This window comes from Ursus americanus, chromosome 4 (genome assembly GCF_024610735.1).
Source record: "Ursus americanus isolate L20-20 chromosome 4, mUrsAme1.1.p, whole genome shotgun sequence".
Taxonomy (NCBI): Eukaryota; Metazoa; Chordata; class Mammalia; order Carnivora; family Ursidae; genus Ursus; species Ursus americanus.
The window spans coordinates 31,532,000-31,533,222 of NC_142130.1; the positions used below are offsets into that span (position 1 = coordinate 31,532,000).

The 1,223-nt window shown below is 55.9% G+C and overlaps 1 pseudogene; it reads right to left on the reverse strand.

Annotated features, from left to right (window-relative positions):
- Positions 1-793, reverse strand: LOC123802082 (large ribosomal subunit protein eL8 pseudogene; annotated as a pseudogene).
- Between the last annotated feature and the right edge of the window lie 430 nt (positions 794-1,223).

Sequence of the window (1,223 nt, forward strand, 5' to 3'; positions counted from 1 at the left end):
TCAGCCCAGTTTGGTGGCCAATTCTTTAGCCTTTGTCTTTTCCATCTTGGCAATGAGAGCCACTGATGTTGGACCCAGGACGTTGCCTCCCCTGTGATGGTGGAACTCATCCTATCTGTCATTGTAATCGGTCCTGATGGCTTCCACCGGCTTAGCCAGAGCTCCTCTGTCTTCCGAGTTAACATGTGTGGAGGCGACAGTGGATACAGGCCTTCCTGTGAACCAGATGCCCCAGCCTGGCCTTCCCCTTGATAGTGTGGTAGGGGACCCCCATCTTGTGACACAGGGCAGGCAGGAAGACACCTGGGATTGACATCATGTGCAGTCACTACCAGCTGAACCTTCTAGTTTTCCACCAAGGTGGTGACAGTATTAACCCCAGCTTGAAGGACAGGCAGCCTCTGAGTGGGGACTATCCCTTTGCCGGCAACTTTCTTCCCAGCCCAGGCCAACTATCTCGGCTTCTTCTCTTGCTTTGTCTCTGGTCTGTATCTGTGGGCCGGCTGAGGCAGTTGAGTGGCTGTTTGGTGGTCTAAGGCCCGGGCGAACTGGTTAATCACGGGAGTCACTCTTGGACATTTATAGAGAATAGCCCTTTGCCGCTGCAGCCGGCTGTAGTAGGGCCATTTGACAAAGCCGGTGAGGTCCCTTTTGGGCTGGATGTCCTGTCTGTTGCCAAAATTCTTGGGCCTTTTCTCCAACAGGGAACTGACCACCTTCTTGGCCTCCTGCTTGTTCACAATAACAGGGCTGGGGCCCCCTTCTTCCTCTTAGCTTTCTTTCCTTTCGGCATCTCGGATGGCTGGAGGGGAGAGTGGGTTTCATGCAGTCCGATCTGCTCACAGTTTCCCTAAACACAGAACAAGTGTTCCCCACCCTGTCCTCCCTGTCAGAGGGTTCCCTTACTTGCAGTGGTCTCTCCTCTGCCTACGCCAACCTCCCCATCCCCAAGGCATTGCTTGGGCTCCCCTCTTCTGGGAAGTCTCCCCAGCGAGATCTCCACCTGTGGTGCTTTCCACTCTGCCTTGGGTTCTCCGCCCCGGCCACAGACCGGCAGCCCTGCCATCTGGCCCTTTACCTTGATGGCTGGGCCTGGCCAAGCAGTGAGCTAGTGCCTCCCCCGCTTCTCCTGGCCTCAGCACATGACAGGGAGGGGATTTCCTTTGGGGCCTTAACTGGGAATTGTTCTCTTGCCCCACGTCAGCTGGCTGCTGGGGGAGAGT